Source organism: Carassius auratus, unplaced genomic scaffold, assembly GCF_003368295.1.
Source record: "Carassius auratus strain Wakin unplaced genomic scaffold, ASM336829v1 scaf_tig00015181, whole genome shotgun sequence".
Lineage (NCBI taxonomy): Eukaryota > Metazoa > Chordata > Actinopteri > Cypriniformes > Cyprinidae > Carassius > Carassius auratus.
In genome coordinates this window covers 56282-77311 of record NW_020524556.1, presented here as the reverse complement: position 1 = coordinate 77311, position 21030 = coordinate 56282, and positions in this window count along the sequence as shown.

The following is a 21030-nucleotide window of genomic DNA, read 5'->3' as shown; positions in this document are numbered from 1 at the left end:
TTAATAAATTATTTTAAGTGATCTTTATGGAATAATTATCAAAATAATAATCATTACAATTGCTGTAATCGAAATAGTATATCATATTAACCTTCTTCTCTTTTTCTGTGGCAACTGCAATGTTTTCCTGTCGTTTCTGATGAACAGACCTTTCTCTCCAGAGGAAATCTTTTATGTAAGAACATCCTCCTCACCTCATTCCCCATGGAAGTGGATCTGAGTTAAGTACATTCTTTCTTTCTCACACTGTGTGATATGAGTTGTCACCATAGTGACAGAACCAGCAAGAACCGTCCACCACAGTCCAGCTTCATTAACTTTAAATCCTCAAGGTGGCCATACGAACATGGCACAGATCAAGGGCAGTACAAATCTGTTTTCAATTTTATTGGTGGTCTTCAGCAGTATATTAATGAAGAGATGTCTGGAGTAGCACCAACTGAAATGACCACAGTTTGTATGGAGATGAGATAGCCGAGATGCAGAAATCATGAAGCCCAGCACTCCTTTCTCATTAGTCTTCCTGACTTCCATAGGGTGCTCTGTGCTTTACATATTTTCAAGATTAAGCACAAAAGACATCCAGGCATGATTCTACCAAAGCCATACCGGTACCAGAGTTCATGTTAAAGTGAAAAGAAATCCAAACCCGCTGTTCCTCACACCTCAAACTGCAAAGCACCTTCACAGCCTCAGGCAGAGCATTTTTTTCTTTCTTTATTTTTTTTTTCTTGCTGCTTTAGTCACTGGAGGATTTGCAAGGAACCCTGGGTAACTCCTGGAAGCTTTTAACGTGAGTCAAATCAGGTACAAACGCAACAATAAAAAGACTTTTGGAGGGGATCATTGTAAGTAGTGACCTCGGTAAGCATCTGTAGGTGATGCAATGCTTACATCAGGAGCCCTTTTAAAGAAACGGTGTAAGAAATAATTATAAAAAGTGTTCCGCTGCAGCGAACAGCATCATAAATTATTGAAAACATGCCTCCCTTATCACTTTGGAAACAAATTCAAATAAATAGCTGGAATATAAATAAGCTGTGCATATTCTAAATGTGATCATTTACCAATATACTGTATACATCAAGAATAAAGTGCATGACACTTTCAGATGTCCTTTACTGTCCCTGCATGTGTTCAGTCCCTCATAGTGGACCAGGACCCCGTTACTTGTTTCCTGCCCTCCCTTCTGTTTGTGTTAGAGCTGAAGGGTGAGAGATACAGAGAGACCCTATTAAACCATATGGAGTGGTAAGTTGTTGACATAATGGGGTGTGACAGACCATGAGCTCTGCTGTGACCTCAGGTCACCACATAGGTGTGGAGACATCTGTGGATGGTACACAGACACTGTAGTCAGCTAACCACAGTCGTTTCCATCAGCTGCCGAGTGAATTATGCCAACAAGGTGTAAAGGTGGGACTTATGTATTGTATGGAGATATTGTAATAAACGCTACTGCTTTTCCAGGATGTTTCAAAAGAGTGTTGACTTTTCGGTATTGGATTGTAGTTGGATGGAAGCTGTGGGGGAAAGGAAATGTCAAACTGTTCACTTCTTGAAATCATTTGAAATTGCTATGATACCATTGTCTTTTCTCAGTGATGACGTCACGAATTCTCCTCTCACAAGGTCTCAAACAATTGTGATTTCTAAGCCACAATACTATTATAAAAGAGTTGAAACTGAAATGTTTTTTTAGAAAAATTCTGTAGCAGCTGCAGTTTGAATTGACAGTAAAGACATTTACATTGTTATAAATAATTCAATTTCAAATAAACATTGTTCTTTTGAATATTTAATTAAATCAAAGAATCTTGAAAAAAAAAATAATATATATATATATATATATATATATATATATATATATATATATATATATATATATATATATATATATATATATATATTCATAATATATATATATATATATATATTCATAATATATATATATATATATATATATATATATATATATATATATATATATATATATATATATATATATATATTTATTTATTTCATGCTCTTTCTTGAGCACGAAATCAGCATATTAGAATTATTTCTGGAGAATCATGACACCTGGAGTAATGGCGGCAGAAAATTAATCTTTGCATCCCAAGGAATAAATTCATTTTTTAAATATATGAAATTATAAATTTTTTCTTTTATGTACTAATATTTCACAATATTACTTAAAATGCAGTCTTGATGAGCATAGGAGCCTACATAAATCCAAACAATAAGTTATTAAAAAGCCTTTATGGAAAACTTTAAAAACATATCTATCTTCAAAGAGCAACATCTTTGCAAACACCCATATAGGTTCAGTTCTGCAAATATCCTTTTCATTTTTTACAGGCCCTAAGTAACACTCCACTGAGAGTTCAGTGCTGCGGTCCTCAGTCAACAATGCAATCACATCCTACCTGTCAGAGCTCTTCTCCCTGTGTAACTGAATCTTCTGGGACGTGGTCTCGCCTTCTGCTTCACATTTTTTCATTACTTTGTACTTTTTCCTGGGTTCTCAAATCCCTGAGCGAACTGTCACTAATTTGAAGCAAGCCTGGAAAACACATCAAAATTATCTGAGAGATTCAGAAACAAAAAAGTGTGACAGAGTGGAAAATTCATGTCTGCTGTGTCAGAAATTCAACCGGTACGCTTGTCTGAAAGTGAGTAACTTGCAATGGAAATAAAAAGATAAACACAGTCTTTCAGGATGAGAACAGATATTACTGTAAAATACAACCTGACCTCTCAGACTAAGTAACACATTAAGCAAATACAGAATTTTTGTCATATGCAGGGCAGAGTTTAATTGTATTGTTTGTCTGAACAGATAGCAGACAGTAGCCAATGCATTTAGCATGGATTGGATGCCAGTCAGAGTTGAGCTTTACAGACACTACTTTTATTCTTTTCTATGAAGACCACACAGATTGCTATAGCAACACTGAAAGGCTTTTTGACTATTTGTACTTGATGTCAGGGTTATTGTGACTGTCTGCAGCTCCTAAAAGCAAAACTCACTGCAAGTCAGACTAGAAAACAAGAGATTTGTTAAAGCCCAGGGATCCATCAGGCATGCTAGAACTGATGAAAACATAATGAGCAATAACCAGGTTAACCAATTCACACTAGATTTAGTTCACATTAGTTTTAGATTAAATCACATTTAGATTATAAATTTTATTTAACATATATAATAATTCATATCTTAATTTTGCTATACATGATATTGAGAATAGAATAAAATGGAATATAATTAATTAGGTTAATGATTATTTTTAGCTGTCCAATGTCAAATAAAAATAAAATTAAATGAATGCATAATGATTTGAAAGTGAGATTTGCTATTCAAGTTAACATTTTAAAATTCAAAACAAGTTGAATACAGCATCAGAAAATCACATTAAACAATAAAACCATACAAGTGAAATGAGTGGTAAATACTTGTGATGACACTGAACATATTTAATTAATCTCATTGATTATATACAATAAATTAACCTAACCTAATCTATTAAAGTAAGCATTTTCTGTCTTTAAAGTTCATATGTAAAATGCTAAAATTTAAATTAGGTAAATTAGTTAAAGGGGGGGTGAAATGCTATTTCATGCATAATGAGTTTTTTTACACTGTTAAAGAGTTGGATTCCCATGCTAAACATGGACAAAGTTTCAAAAATTAAGTTGTACATTTGAAGGAGTATTTTTGTTCCCAAAATACGTTCCGGTTTGTCACAAGTTTCGGAAAGTTTTTTTCGAGTATGGCTCTGTGTGACGTTAGATGGAGCGGAATTTCCTTATATGGGTCCTGACGCACTTCTGCCGGAAGAGCGCGCGCTCCCGTATAGCAGAGCACTGGGAGCACAACAGACTTCACTGATCAGAGCGAGAGCATCGCGAAATGTCACAAAAGAAGTGTATTTTTGGTTGCCAGGGCAAGACAACCCCGCACAGATTACCAAAAAAAAAACAGCATTAAGGGACCAGTGGATGGATTTTATTTTTACAGAGCATCAACGGAGTTGTGCAAGTGTTTTTGTTTGTTCCCTGCATTTCGAAGATGCTTGTTCACAAGGCCCAGTTTGACGACGGATTTGCGTATCGTTTATTTCTTAAGGATGATGCAATCCCAAGGAAAAAGGGTCACGATCGTGTGTTGGAACCGCAGGCGGTGAGTAAAACTGCTTCAAATTTCTCTGCCTCCTTGTTAGTGCGTCCCCTCCCATGCCAGAGACTCGGGTTCGAGCCCCGCTCGGAGCGAGTCGGTGCTGCTGCTGCTTTCGTTCAGTTTCAGCCTCTGGATCATAAATAAACGGCTGAATCTGACTGTTAGCCATGGTTTGTTTTGGATGATGGTTTTTCCTCACGGTAATGTCACAGCTTCGACATGCTCTCAACGCAAAAGCCTATTCACCCTCCTGATTCTTTAGCTCTGCCCACACGTCACGCCTCCAGTCGGTCGTGTTTTTCCGGGAAAAATCGGTACAGACTATATTTCTCTTATGAATATAATTAAACTAAAGACTTTTTGGATTTATGAAGGATGCAGTACTACTCTATAGGTACTCAAGATTAACAGGATATTGAGTGAAAACGAGCATTTCACCCCCCCTTTAACAATATAAGTTTCATTGCGTCATTTTTACGCAAACATACTGTATGAAAATGCAGATACACACACACACACAGTGTTTATTATGCTTATGTGCTTACTAACACAACTAATCACAGTGATACTCCAGTGTCTGATTTTTATCAGTGTCAAGATCATTGATCATGAATATTTTCTGATACACTGTTGAACAGCATCCTGCGATGCTAAAGTTAAATAAAACTCACAAGCCATCTGTGCCTGTAGAAGAAAATATTATTCCACTCACTGCTTGTTAACAGAGAAAGAAACTTCTTGTCCACTTTCAGTGGGAGCCTGTGCCAGATGGGAGTGGACATGTTTTGTTTGCTTCAGCTGTCAGTTTGAGAAATAGCATCATGCTATCAATTTTTATTCAGAGAGGATTTAGAGCTGGCACACTGGTGTGTTCTCATACAGTTCTTCAGCTGTTCCACCTTCTCAGTTAAGGCTGCAGGTGCAGACAGGTGTGCAGTCTCCAGGGGGCACGGCAGTACACTGTGTTTAAAGTGGTCTTTGATCAATTTTTATTAACCAAAATTCAGAGGTGATAATATGGAGGGCTGCTGATTAGCATATTGGCACTAATTAGGGCATTTCTAAGAAACATAGCTTAATATCAACCAAGCACATGTGCTGAATGATCTTAAACTTCACACCTGAAGCTTAAATAACACATACCTTTGGGCACGCTTTATTTTAAGGTCAAATTCTCGCTATTAAAAAAAAAGAAAACATTAACTATGAAATTTGCCTCATTAAACTCCTTATTTGGTGCTTATTAATAGTAAAAAATGTAGAGTAGTTGTTAAGTTTAAGTATAGGGAAGGATTAGGGGAGTAAAATATGGTCAAGCAGAATATGTGCTTTATAAGTACTAATAAACAAACAATATTTCAATAATTGACATGCTAATCAACAACAAATTAATACTGGAATTTGGCCCTATAGTGTTGCCAAACCTTTTACTGTTTAATATTAGCTATATTATTACCAATGGGAATAAAAAAAAAAAAAAAAGTTTAAGTCCAAATTAATATCTGAATGATACATAAAGCTGTATGGAATCAAATTAGTGATGTTAGCCACTGACTTTTTGCCATACAGACATTCAGTTCTGGATTGAATGTGTTAAACACTGCCTATAACCAAAAGGGATGAAGATAATTAATTAAAAGTACAAGTTCAATTTCATGTCTGTTTGACATGGAGACCCCCTGAGGTTTAATATAATAGCTTCTTAATATGACTCAGGATGATGGCACCACCCCATGCAGGAGGCATCTTTTTTCCCTTCACCCGAGTGCCTAGATTTATTCAACAGGGGATCTGAATTAACCAGAAAAAATCTTCTGCCAGGCCATTTCTGCAGCAGTAGTCTTGGGCAGCCAGTTTCTGCCCACCAACCACATCAGTTCCCTTTCAGTCGGTCACTCTCGACCTCACATCGGTGATCGACGAATATGGGATATCGCTTCGATAGACCAATCTACTTCGAGTGTAAACTAAACGAGCCAATGCACATTGGCATGCAATTATTGCATCTAGCTACCGCTGATCATAAGAAGGCAGCAGGTGCAATGCATACCAGCTTTTCGCTTCGGAGCTAAGCATTAGAATCACTCTGCTCAACTGTGTTTGCTGTGAACTACGAGTTCAGCACGCTCTCGGAAGCTTCGTGTGTTAGCGAGACTGCGCTTCAGCGGCAGTCGTTCCTGTGTCAAGTGGATTGCACACTTCAGGCTGCACTACCCCTTGTCGTGTTACAAGCGGCCAATTCCCCTGTGCGCCTCAGCACTAAAAGAGCATTTCCTAAAGAGCAAATTTCTCTAAAAGAGCTTCACGGGTGCGTCTTTGTAAAGACGGCGGATCATCCTTATAAGGATACCGTTTCACCCGTGAGTTTCTGTCACGATCGCTATTTCACGTGTCTGGGCATTGAGCACGCTGAGCTGTGGGAATATGACCATCTCGGAGCTGCGAACCAGGCTCCGCAACCTTCAGGGGGGCGGAGTCCCATTGATCTGGGGCTCGTTCTGGCGGCCAACAGACGAGAACCACTTCTGGCAGTAGCGCGGGTGGTTTGAGGGTCACAGTGGTGGCAAACCCCATAGTATGAGTTTGCCCCAGTGAGCCTTCTCGCACAGACACTGTGCAAAGTCTGGGAAGACGAGGAGCAAGTCTTGCTAGTAGCGCCCACGCAGACCTGGTTCCCCAAACTAGCGCTCCTTGCGACAGCCCCTCCTTGGACAATTCCAAGATCAACTGACTGAGATGGGGCACCATTTGGCAGGAGGTTCTAGATGACCTAACCCAAGAGGTAGCGAACACCTTCATGTCGGCAAGAGCAACGTCTATGAGACATGCTTACACCTTGAAGTGGAACCTGTTCGTCGAGTGGTGTTCGTCGAGTGGTGTTCTTCTTGCCGAGAAGACCCCCGAAGATGCCCGATTGTGGTCGTGCTGTCCTTTCTGCAGCAAGGGCTGGAGCGAAGGCTGTCACCCTCCACCCTCAAAGTCCAGGTTGCTGCTATTGCTGCATGCATTCAGTTGAGCTAAAGTTTCTTTCATTGAAAACTCTGCTCCTGTTTGCACTGGCCTCCATCAAGAGGGTAGGGGACCTGCATGCATTTTCGGTAGATGATTCGTGCCTAGAGTTCGGGCCTGCTGACTCCCAGGAAATCCTCAGGCCCCGGCCTGGCTACGTGCCCAAGGTTTCCACTACACCCTCAAAGACCAAGTGGTGAACCTGCAAGCGCTGCCCCTGGAGGAGGCAGACCCAGCCCTGGCTTTGCTTTGTCCCGTCCGAGCATTAAGATGCTACGTAGACCAGACACAAAGCTTGCATCCTCCTGGGCGCTTGCTCGTGGCACCCCGCTGACAGATATTTGTAGAGCTGCGGGCTGGACGACTCCTAACATGTTCGCTAGGTTCTATAGCCTTCGTGTAGAGTCGGTATCCTCCTGTGCTCTCACCTCAAACGGGTAGTGGCACTGAGAGGCCCTGGTTAGTGTCGGCTTGCTTAAACTGCTCCAGAGTGTTCGTACTGTAGACCCTGTTGAGATCCTCCATCACCCTAAGCAGTTGGACATGGCGGAACGCCCAGCGCCAGGCCTTTTTGATGTATCCATGAGAACCATGGAAGGGTGGGTTCCATATTGAGACCTAAGCTGTACTCGTATGTGTATAGTCCACGGTATAGCCTTAGAGCCTGTGTTTCCCCGGCAGACTTCTGCCTTCCCAAGAGGGTTTTTAATCACCTCAAATTTCTCTGTATACTCCTAAATGGATTCTATGTGTGAATTTGTCTCTGAGACCTTCAGGAAGGATGGGGTTTTCGCAGCTTCCTGGTTCCAAGCGGACCAGGTACGTTTTCCCAGTGTTATCCAATCTCACCCAGTGAGGTAGTGCTTTGACAAAGGTGAGTGGAGCTACTTGTTCTGAGCCCCGGCCTACACCCAATAGGGGTGCAGGCGGCTCACACAGGGCACTGGAAGGGACAGCACCCATGGCGGATTGATAGGGATCTCCTATTCCTCGGTCACCGACGTGGCGTCGCGAGTGAACGACTGAAAGTGAACGAGGATTACCATACGTAACAGAGAGGTTTTTTTCTAGGGACTGTCATCTGTCCTAAGAAAAAGCTAACATATCCATAAGGCACCATTTCCACAAATGATCACCTGTTGAAAAACTACTGGATTCTCTCTACATCCACATATAATCACAATGGATCAAATCTGAATGCATATGTGCTTAAGATTCATGTTTTAATTCATTGTTTACTGAGGTAACAAATAGAATAGATTATAATAATTATTTAAATCTATATTTGTACTAGGACAGCAACAATATAACAATTCTAACAATAAGATGATAATTATTTAATTTGCTGATATCAAAATGTAATTCTATTTCGTAATAAATAAATAAATTTAAAAAACAACTAAAACCTTTCTAAATGCTACAATTTTAGTATGACACAATGCATATTGATGTTTATATTTGTAAAAGATAATATTTAACAGTGTTAGTTTTTCTTTCTTTTTACAATCATTTTAAAAAGCAAGCTAATTTCAAATTTTAAAAAAAGTACCAACAACTCCAACACATCTCACTGCAGTCTCCAAATGAAATGAACAATAGTGGAAATAGCTTTCATTCATTTTCACACTAATTTGAAATACCTGTAATATCACGTAACCGATATGGTACCCTAGTATTTATTAATGATAAGCAGTTATACTTGTTTTACAGTAACGTCTTTGATTCTGGATTTAAGCACTCTCTGTATTCATGTTTTTGAAAATACTTTTTGTTTGTCATGTTTGTCTTTAAACCAGTCAAAAGGCAAATTGTACTTTCACAACCACTGTTATGATTGATACTACAAAGCCACAGTGCCACACATCTTGTAATCTGTCGAAACAATGACTAGCTATTTCTACAACTCCAGCCTGCCAGCAACAGTTTCCCTGTCTCTGTTAAACTGAGAACAAGAGCAAAAACAAACCTCTCTTGATGCCCTTCATTTTTTTGTCACACTGCAGCCAGGGTGAAAAAGTCTGCATTGGTCAATCCTTTTGCCAACAAAAATGGTATTTCTTATCCCGCTCCCTCACTTCGAATTCCTGCTGAATATGAACTTTGTTTTCCAATGAATCTATCCATATGAGAGTGTTTGTCATTAATCATCACTCACAATTCCAAAGCACAAATGGAGAGTGCAAGTGTATTAATTTTACTTTGTAAGATGAAGGCTTCCCTTACTTTCAGAAAAGCTCAAAAGTGACAGCTCACTTTTTAACAGTCTTGGTTGTGGAAGTACCTTTCTCATTTATTTTCTCTATTGGGCTTTCAAAATCTACAGGAGAGTTTTAAGCAATCAAAAAAAAACTGATAAAAAAAAACACACCAAATCCATTTTTTCCCCCAAAGAATAAATAAATAAAGTGACAAGACTTGGGATTGAGAGGAGTTTTATTAAACAGCATTCTAAATTTAAAAGAAAAATTGTCAAATCACACTGACTTGTACTGTAGGTTCTAAAAAAAATAACCTTGGAGCTTAAGGTACGTCTCTCTTGAAAGGTTTACACATTATTTTTAAAAATCTATTTTTGTTGAGAAAGTCAAGGTTTTTTTGTTGTTGTTGTTGTTTTGTGTTTTGTTTTGTTTTTTTTTGTTTTTTTTTTGGAACCCAACAGTTATCTTTTTTTGATCCGCTAAAATATTTTTTGGCCATGCCTTATACAAGCACTATAAATAACGCAGTGAACCAATCTGCCCCCTCAAAATCATTTTCATAAAACATTTTCATTTTTCATACAATAACATCTCCCCTTGCCTTTATGAGGCAGAGTTCATAAAATCATAAACTGTGTGGCACTCGGAGTCAAGATTTAACCCAATTTATGAGTAAAGAGGCCTATATATCAACCCATTAACTCTCGATTAGGTCAAAATATGAAACATCAATTTTGAAAATATATGTGTATTCACATACTGTATATTAGAGGTTCGCCAAAAAAAGAGCCACACTAAAGGCTGTTAGAAAAGGATAAACATTTGTCATGATGGTCCCGTCATATTGTTGCCTAGAAAATGACAATGACAGCATTTAGATTTAAATTTGAATTTCAGTTTAAATTTAGATTTAAGCCAAAAGCTCATAACAACTCCTGAGTGACAGTCAAAAAGTCAATAAGAAAAACATGCATTTCCAATACGCACTTTCAATATGTATTTAATTTTGTCAAAAAATTTTATCATTTCTGTACCTTCCTTACCATATTTTTTATTATTTGTCACGATTTATATGCAGTTCTGCATTGTTGTTTTGGATGTCACAGTAATATCTCTCAATGTGGAGGGAAATGTCATAAGCAGTGAAGCCTGTGGGGTTGCTGAAGGCTGGTGTAAATCACAGACTCTTTGTAATGCATCTGTGTTCTTAGATTTGAACAAGAGAGGGAAAGAAACTGGCAGAAACAGAAAGAAGCAGCAGAAATATGAGCAGAAATTTCTTGAGGAGACATGAGCTTATTATTAAATCTTTTGTCCAGATCATGTCAACACTTTTGAGCATAAATTAGCATTTAACCAATAAAATGTTACGAAGTGTCCTTTTTTATTCAATATTCTTGGTTCTCATGACAGAGGCGATATGCTTCTGAGACAAAGTTTTATTTTTTGTTCTAGCAGGAACCCTAAGAGAAGGATTTTCTCTTCTTTAAGAAGTTTTATCTCCATGGTGTAATTTAAGAGGCACTGAGGTTTTAATGGTGGCATTTGTTGGCATTGTATGAATTTCTACCTAAATATAAAATGCATTTGACAAAGGTTGCACAATAAAACTGCTATCGAAACGCCTTAAAGCTAAGCCACTGAATCAATATTGAAGCAAAGGGAAGTCAGTAAAGAAATCAATAGTCCTCTACAGGGAAAAAATATGTTCCTGTAACCCGCTCGTGTATGGATTAGAGTTGAACACCACACTAATGAATAAGTCTCATCCTGATGTAAAACGGGAACAATCTTCAGGGAAAATTAAGCTTTTTTATGTTCTTTCATGTATTTTGTAGTAATTAGCTTCAATATGTCCACTGTAAAAAATGATCAAATCAATAAGCCATGCCAATATATGATATTCCATTACTCATCAAAACTATTTAAACAATTGTAACTATTTTAAACATGTTTAATTTATATATATATATATATATATATATATATATATATATATATATATATATATATATATATATATATATATATATATATATATATATATATATATGTGTGTGTGGAATTTACTTGTACAGACAATTTGATGCTTTAAACTTTAAGGCAGAACAAAGTATGTGGACATTTTTCACCATATAATTTAATCATTTAGTTTTTAGTTCCAAACCTATACTTGTTCTCTCATTAAATTAATTGCATAATCTGATAATTATAGAATTTACAATATATTAACTCATTAAAGACCTTTAATGTAGTTTTAAAAAAAACAGTAACTTGTAGTTCTGTCAGGACCACTATTGTCAAAATGAACTTTGGTTTGGTTGTATGGTTCTGTTCTGGGCAAAAACTCCCTGCCCATCCATACAGCCTGTCATGAATGAGCAGATAGAGCAGCAGTAACAACCCCCCGGTAAACAGAACAGAACAGAACAAGGCAGATATCATTAATGTACTTAATGATATTTAAGTTTAACACTTTATTCAAGATAAAGGAGTCTGATTTGCTAGGAATATCAGAAAGCCAAGTCCTGACTGTCGAGAAAGGAGGAGCTAGGGATGGAGGAGGTAATTTGCTCCTGAGCAAGCAGAAAAGCTGCTGAATACTACTGAATAGAGCTTATTTGCCGCGATAGGTGTCGTATTACTATAGGTAGATGTGATCAGCTGAGAATCAGCTGATGCAAGCTTGACTCACGTGACCTGCCAAAATTAACGCTAATGCTTAATTTGAACTACGTGCTTTAACATAGTTTACTACGTTTACTATATTAAAATATGATTATTGAGAATTTCTACCTTGTAAGTCAGACTTTGTTTCTCACAATTCTGAGAATTACATGGGGGTGGGGCTGTCAGAATTGTGAAATGTAGTCAGAATTGAAAAAAGAGGAAGAAAAAGATAAAATTATATTAGGCAAATTATTTTTTTCTCCCCCCAAAAAATGTCTGACTGGAACTCAAAACTGTGAGGGAAAATTTTTTTTAATTGTGAGATAAACTATTGTGTGGTGGAAAAGGGCTTTCAAAAGTTCACTGTTTTGTTTAAATAAAACAAATTAGATGTAACTCTTCAGCATGATCTGTGTAAACCCATCAGACAGATTTAAACTGAGCAACGCCCAGCTGAGTTACATTAATTATGAGCCAACGACCATTTCATACTCATATACACCATTTCAGTTATTTATTTCCTATTACTTCATTTCTATCACATTTTACAATTTGTTCCACCATTTGTTCTTAGAGGCTTAAATAAATGAGTTCAACTCCCGGTCTATTGTCATAAACCAGAATTTAAAGTATATAGACGAGACACCCACCGCAGAGCTTTTCACTGTCATCTTATTCCACTATACACTCCAACTGTTTCATATCCCATCATTTATTCATTCATGTATTTTGGAGAATAAGGCACTCAGAGAAATTCCATCAATACAGAGATTTTATCACTTTCTTGAAACACGCCAGGCTGTCAGGAGCTTTATGAATGTTGCAGTACCTAAACGCCTAGACATTGATGAAAGGGCTGTATGGCTCAGTCACTGATCCCCAGACGTTGTAACTTGCTTTAGATTAATGAGACCATAGCAATGGGAGGACCCCATCTGCATGCCATTTCCATCTTGATGGGACTGCGGCATGATGCTGCAATACTACCTGCACATGAGCTTGTAGGCAACATGCTTTACTGTGCTTACAATGGCAGCAATGCATCAAATGTGCTGGAAACCTGACTGGAGAGAGTCAAAATATATTTTTTTCCAAATGCACCATTCAAAATCTTTTACTGGGGTAATCTTTGGTAAAGTTAATTAAAAGTTTACAGATACTCACAATGAAAAACTAATGGAATGAAAGAATAAATCAGAGGATTATGCTTTTCTTCTGAATGGAATAATATGCATAAGAGCATTAATCCATAAGAGCATTAAACAACCTCAACAAAATTGAGCAGAGCTGATAAATAATTCAACATTGTTAAAGATTCGTTTTACAACTGAGAAATACTATTGTGAAAATTGTGTATGTACAGAAAGCATGGCCAAAAGTTTTGGCAGTGCCAAATTTTGTGTTTTGCAAAGTTTGCTCCTTCTGTATTTGTAAATAATTTTTTCACATGTTCCTATGGTATACTGAAAAACAATGAAAAGCATATCATAAGTTTTAAAGGCTTTTATTGGCGAAACTCGATATTTAATAAGTCAATATTTACAGTGTTGACCCTTGTTCTTCATAACCTCTGCAATTTGCTCTGGCACGCTGGATATTAGTTCTGAGCCAAATCCCGACTGACGGCGATCAATTCTTGCCTTATTAGTTCTTGGAGTTGATCACAATTTGTGGGCTTCTGTTTGTCCAGTCGCCTTTTGAGGACTGACCACAGGTTCTCTATGGGAATGAGACCCGGGGAGTTGCCTAGCCATAGATCCACAACCTAAACGTAGTGATCTTCGAGCCACTTCTTTATCACTCTTGCTTCGTGACATGGTGCTCCATCATGCTGGAAAATGTACAGATCATCACCAAATTGCACATGGATTGTTGGAAGAAGTCGCTCTTGCAAGATGTTTTGATACCAAGTGTTTTGGGGCAGAAATATGAGAGAGCCCACCTCCTCAGTTGAAAAGCAACCCTACATGTGGACAGTCTCAGGATGTTTCACTGTTGGCACAACACAGGACTCATAGCATTCACCTTTTCTTCTACAAACAATTGATTTTCCCAGATGTCCCAAACAGTTGGAAGTGAGCTTCATCAGAAAAAAATTACTTTGCACAAGTCTTTTGCGGTCCAATCCTTGTACTACCTGCAGAACCTCAGTCTGTCCGTGACGTTTTTCTTGGAGAGGAGTGGCAATATCCTTTGTAGCAATTTCCTTGCATCTGACGCCATTTTGATACAAAGCCAAAAGGCTGCCAGTGTATCTTTGGAGGTAACCATTGCTGACAAGAACAATGATGGGAAGCGCTTCTTCCCTCCTTTTACAGAAATCCGTCTGCTCTTATAATCTAATAGTAGTATGATTGTACCCGACTAGTACTCATTCACACTTTCACGTGCTGCTATGATTAGTCAATTAATGTTAGCTGACCATTTTATGTCAAGATCAAAAAAGTTAAATTATTATTATTTATTTTTTTGTGCATGTTTGAAAAGTTCATTATTTGGCCAATGAAGCTTTTAGCAATTATTTAAAATACATCTGATCATGCTTTTCAAATTATCTAGAAACATGAAATATAAAAATAAATATTGCACATAAGTGAAAAAAGATATATTTTCTTCAGAAAATGTACAGTAAAAATCTAAGTGGTACCAAGGTGTTTTCAGCATGTTGCTAACGCTAGGGCATTTCTATGCAATTGTTAGGACGTTCTGGATGGTTGTAGTTATACAACCATATTGTCTTATATTAACTGTTTTCATTCTTCATGGCTGCCCATGCCTCTTTTCATTAGATGTTGTTTCCAACTTTCAATGCAGTCTGAATCTCAAAGCTCACATTGACATTGTTATCCTGAGGGGCTTAGCATTTTAATGACACACCCTTCAGCCCCCAACAGGCTTCTGTCCCCTACTGCAAAATGCTTAAGTCGTATAGGGTAGAGGAGATTGAATGGAACAGGGCAGAATCTGCTAAGAACCAGGACACAATAGATCTCGGAAACCAGTTCAGTTGTTTTGACTTAAAAAAAAGGAATCTGAAGACTTAAAAGGTCAACAGGATAATATACAATAGGATTTTTCACCTGTGTCCCTTTGAAAAGATTGAAAAGCAGTTCTATTATACACCTACGGTATAACCGATTTTGAGTCCTTTATCAATCTTCAATCCCAAAGATCTGAAAAAATTGTGTTGCAGCAGCTCCTTGTAAAATAAAACAGAAAAGAAAGAACAAAACAGGAAGATAAGATAGTAGTCTGTGAGTGAAATCATGCACATATTTTAAGCTTTCTTGGACAGTGAATATAGAGTACTCTAGTAGAGTAGAGAGTTTTCAAATGAGGTGCTGAGGGTTTACAGAAAATACAGTGCATTCAGAAAGTATTCAGACCCCCTTCGCTTTTCAGTTTTGCTGTTGCAGCCTGATACTACAATTATTTAACATTCATTTCTCATTAATCTGAACTCCGTACCTTATAACAACAAGGTGAAAACAGAATTAGAATTGTTTGTAAAGAAAAAAAAAAAGGGGAAAAAATTGAAATATCAGATTTACATAAGTATAAACATAACATAAGTGAACCTTCAGCCCAGTCTGAAGTCCTGAGCACTGTGGAACAGGTTTTAATTAAGGATAGTTCATCTGTACTTTGTTCCATTCAGTTTCCCTTAACCCTGAACAGTCTCCCAGTCCCTGCCACTGAAAAACACCCCACCACATGAGGTACTCTGCAGGTGATGAGCAGAGCTGGTTTTCTTCAAACATGATTCTTTCAACTGAGGCTCATTAGACCAGAGAATCTTGTTTTTTTGTTGTCGTTATTGTTGTTTTTGTTTTGCAAATTCCAAGTGTGTTTTCATCAGTGGTGTAATGTAACGAAGTAATAATACTTTGTTACAGTAGTTAAGTATTTTTAGGGGGTATCTGTATTTGAGTTTTTATATTTCAGACAACTTTAACTTTTACTAGTCTGTTAAAAATCTAAATTCCAGGCATTCTAAATTGTATACGGCAAAAATGATTCCGTATGCTTTTCATATTTATAAAATTTAATAAAGTTAACTTAATCTATATCACACAAAGAGTACCATTTTTTGTGCAGATATCAGCATGAGCACATATGTCTCCTTTAAATAAATATACTCAAAACCCCACCAAAATCCGTTGCCATGACTTATCGCGAGATGCAGAAGGTTAAATTTTAGTCGAATTGGTTTTGCCAAAGTTTTGCGCAAATCTGTAATGGAAATGCGCCTTTGTGTTGCCTTCCTCTCTTCTAACCCACAGAGTGCACGTCCCGTGGCACACACGTCTCGCATGCCTTAAGATCTCTTGGTCTGTTGACACTCCGGTTGATGCCCGTGACCATACAGAAAACACTGCTACACATGCCTGCACCAGATGACATTTCAGAAGTCACATCTAGACACAGCTGTCACAGAACATGCCACAGCCAAAGTGAGATAACTTAATATTAAAAAACACGGGCATCAATTGGTTGAGCTGACAGATCTTTTAAAACTCAATAGACTGACTTGTATTCATTAGATGAACTAAAGTTCTTAAGTTGTCAGTTGCTATTTGAGTTAACTTAAATTGAGTGCGAAAGGTAGCCTTATTTTTTATTTTATTGTATTTTTTTTTTTTTTTTACAGTGTACCTTTATTTGTTTTTATTTGGCTTTGCATGGAATGACTAAGTTTACTCATGGAATAGAGTCATATTGATGTTTGCACAAAAAATGTAAATGTACCAGTAAATCATTCATCTGTTAATACTACCACTTTCATGGGCGTTGATGTCTATTAAACTAAGTCGGATCAGTTGCTAGTTACACTTAGTTTTATTTTCCAAAGGTTCTGTTCAAAATTAGCCATAACTAAGATTATTATAGAAAGCTCCATGACACACAAATAGGCTCAAAGCACAATTCTGACACAATGAAATCAATAATTTCAAGTGAGAAGAAAGCTATTTCTTTAATCAGGGGTGGTAGCCGATGCTAATGAAGTGTGTTGAAGCTTGTGTGCAGTATTATAAATAAAAAGCAGATATTCAACACAACTCCATTCTAATTTGCATGTAAATAGCAGCAGGTCTTTGGCCCACATCTACCACTGGCCTGTGGTTTACTGCTCTATGCATTTTCCTGTCCGAGCTGTGTTGATTCATTTAATGCACACATGCGCACACAAACACAAATCAATAGACTCTTCTCTGCAATGCTTTGAAGCATACTAAGCTGTGATTACATTCAAACATAACATTGCTTGCAGGGCTGTTCAATGATTCATGCATATGCTACAAACGGTTAAACAGATAAACTGTCTGAATAAACAAGACAAAAATGCATATGCTATGATTTGCCACATGCAATTTGTAAGGGATGTGCTATACGCCTGGTGAATAATGTGCTGACACACTCTCAGCAGGTTCCTGATTGTCTGGCGCTGCAGGAGCCTGACTGTCTCAGACAATGAAACTTCCTTCTGTGTGCTACTCAAGCTACCATATATATCTCCCCTCATATCCAATCCAAATAAAGCAGCCAACGTCTTATTCCCACTACATCCTCTGCTTCAATAGGAAACGGCATATAATCCTCTCAGCAAATTGTAAATGAGTCTCATCTATTCCTCCCACCCTCCATGTGGATCTACCTTTAGCCATCATCATCATCATCATCGTGACTAGACATTTTCCTTTCCTCCATTCTTTCTTTCCAGAAACAAACAAAAAGGAAACAGCAACATATGTTCCAATATTTTATTCTTAGCACGTAAACTTTAAAGTTGTGTTAATAAGGTTCTGCGTGATCACCAAAGTTTTCCAGGTTAGTCTCATCTGATCTCTGAGTTTGATTGGAGGTGCTTAAGAATAAGTAAACTGTGAATTGTATAATGTTGGTGCAATAATCGGTGCATATTACTTTTGGTAATCACTTTTTTCAGCTAATTGCTATTTCAGGTCAACCCACTTTCTAAATGCCTCATAAAAACAAAATGGTTCTTTTTCATGTTGGTCTAACAGATCTTTCCTGTCTAAGTGGGTGGTTCTTGGCCAGAAAGAGCTGCATACTGGACTTTATGCCAAAAGCCTATTTAAAGACTATTTAAAGTTTTGATTCCAAGAGGTTGGAATAAAAGTGTGAGTAACAAAGACTGAGTCAGCAAATCCAAAGAATAAAAAATACAGTGCACATAAAAATAACCTGTTGCACAACTCGATGGCGACCTGGATAAGAAAATATACTCGTAGTCTTTTCACGTGTGTTTCTCTTTGAGCTACTGAGAGACAGTGAAAGAGACCATATAGGAGCATGTGACAGGGAATAGACAGGGTAATAGAGATAGAGACACTCTCACAGCCTAAGCTTTGATTCATTTTCACAGAAGGAGCTTTAAGCTTTTATTCCAGCTACAATTCCTGCCACACTCTTCACAGAAGTACTGTAGCTGCACTTTGCCAGCTTCTGTCATTGGTCTTAAAACGAAACAAGGAATACAGTTGTGTAAGCAGTTCATGGTGATATTTGCTAATGTCTGAGAACTGATGATCTTTGACTAAGGATATAAATATAGTGACTACTACATAATTACTCCTACATTAGTAAAGATTCAAAAAAATCTGATAACTGCAGTTGTCAGTATGGTCGTTTGTCTATAACGATCATGTGAGATATTATTCATTATTTCTATTAATTAAAATTCACGTCATGTTAAATATCATGATTACTATGTCTACTTTTTAATTAATATAGAGATCTCCATTCAACGTGTATGTTAATAATTTGCTTGTTAGAAACCACTATTTTGTTTATATACTAAATGTTTTAGTTAGCAGATCATATAGCAATATCGCTGGTGCCAGGTCTAAAGTTGTAAAATAAGGCTTTACAGTTGATTGTGTTTGGTGGGAAAATATATCAGTATACAAATTTTTCCTCCTCTTTCAGGACTTCGCTGGCCAGCAGAAGTTGCAAATGCTCTTGACATATATTGCTTATTCTTCGATATATATCTGAGAAGTGCAAAATTAGAATTGATCAGAACAATGAAGGGGAAGCAATTACAAAACTGTCTCGAGTCATCTGAATATAAATTAAGTACAAAATCAATGAGTAGTAATTGCAATATTCTTTGGCTGAGTCATACATGCAATGTTGCAGACTGCTATTGGTAAGTTTGCCAAGCTACTAACAATCTACAGTCCAATCCTTTTGGCTGTTTCATATTGTCAGACTGCTGATCTTAAAATTATAAATTTATATGAATATGTTAACATTAACACATTCCAACAAATCCACTGCACACTCTTTCCAAAGAAAAACAGGGGCTGTGTACAAATATTTGTGCTTAAGAATGAAATGGCCTGTTTAGACTGGACCACTTCATGTGTTTTATTTGATCGGATAGCTATGAGATCCCAAAAATGACCAAGTGTAAATGTCCTCTGTAATGTGTTCAAGACAATCCGATCACAATAAAACACTTCAGGAGGTGGTTTAAGACACAATCAGATGCAACTATGAATGTACAGCATCCGGTTGTTGAAGTTGAAATGGCAAAAAAATAAAGGTGCCAGAGCATGCTTTTTTAACTTTAGGCAAACTGGTAACCAGATACGATTGCAGTACCTCAACACACATCTCGTCAGAGATAAGCATCTCTCTACAGCAAGCCATTATGCAAATTGCCACAAATGAAACTCACTACTCAGCATTGCATCTTCAATCTTTTACCAGTGTTTTGGTATTGCTAAATTTTTTCAACAGTGCTATTGCTGCGGTTTCTCCTATTGTCCTAAATAAATAAAATTCAGTCCATATCTGACAAATTGAATAACTATCTGATTTAAAAAAATAATAATTAAGTGTAAATAGGCTCAAAGAAAAAAAACATTTAATTATACAGTATATTCATTTTTCTGTTTTTATAACCAAGATTGCAGGCATTTGTTTCTAAAGAAATAAAAATGAAACAAATACAAGTTGTAGAGGTATATCATTATGATGATACTGTATGAGGATACCACTGTAATTGTGACTTACAGACCTTTATAAACTTTGCAAGAGCCAACTTTATATTAGATGCTCTTAGAGTCACAATTTCTGTGCTTTCTGTGCACAGCTGTGCTCTGGTAAGACCAATGGGTTGGCTGAGGAGATAAGAAAACTAGTGTGCAATCTCTAAGTCCTCCAGCAATGGTCTTTAAATTGTCCTTAAATGGAATCGGGTTATTTTGCTTCTTCCACTTGTTCAGCCAACCCAGACCAATCCTCCGGTTTAATTTTTAAGAGTCTATATTGACGTTTTCTTGTAGATGGCATGAGCTAATTTCATGCTCCAATTGTTTCTTCTTCTTAAGATCTGCCTTGAAGCACTAATAACAAGGAATATATCAGAACTGCATTACTTTATGTTTAAAAAGAGCCAAGTAGCCATAGATCGCTTAAGGTCAGGAATTGTAACATACATACATACATACATAACATACATAATAAAAAAAAAATCAATATCAGATGTTATGACACTATCCCCCCCCCCCCTTTTTTTGTATTCCTTCTCATAAAAAAATTAAAAAAAAAAAGTCAACCATGTCAGCATCTAAACAATAAAACACCAAAACTGTTTATTATCTGAACACTGGAACAAAAGATTTTAAAGGAAAAAACAAAACTTCCATTAATCTCTCATTAACACAAGTTTTATATCTTATAACCTAATTTTATAGCATAATTTCTTGTTTGTTGTCAGACATAAATAGATTATGTCGCTGTCCATATAAGCATGTAAAGCCAGTCATTTGTTTCATTCCACCTGCCACCTAGTTATCACAAAAATAACTTACATCTGTGCCTTTTCCCAGGAAACTACTGAAGTGGGTGGACAGAATCTGATTCATGAATGCAGATATTTCTAAATATGCTCTTAGTTAATGAATTGTGTGCTTTTTGATATTTGTCTAAGGCTATTAT